At 32.8% G+C, this 323-nt stretch overlaps 1 protein-coding gene across 1 annotated transcript in view; it reads left to right on the forward strand.

Moving 5' to 3' along the window:
• The window catches only part of LOC119593530 (myosin-2 heavy chain, non muscle-like), a 15,436-nt gene that overhangs the window by 478 nt on the left and 14,635 nt on the right, over positions 1–323 (forward strand). The window lies entirely within an intron of this gene.

Here is a 323-nt window from a genome sequence, read left to right on the forward strand (position 1 = left end):
AATACCATATGAACTGATCTTTACCGTATATTCTCGTGGTTTCCCTTCATTTCCTCCCGTCGCTGGTGTGCTTAGTATTTATTTTTATCATTTTGTATATATTATTTTCTTATGTAATATCCTCATTTCCCTTTTGTTTATTTACTGACTAACTCTTATTATTTTACGCGCTTGAAAATCATTTTAATAGCCTGACGTGATGTGTTTCGGGTATGATAACAAGGAATCAGTAAGTAGACAAACAGACAGACAAAGGGAAACACAAAACCCGAATTCAGACAATACTAACTCACTAGTAAAATTAATCAACAATACACATTACG

Source organism: Penaeus monodon, chromosome 32 (assembly GCF_015228065.2).
Source record: "Penaeus monodon isolate SGIC_2016 chromosome 32, NSTDA_Pmon_1, whole genome shotgun sequence".
Lineage (NCBI taxonomy): Eukaryota > Metazoa > Arthropoda > Malacostraca > Decapoda > Penaeidae > Penaeus > Penaeus monodon.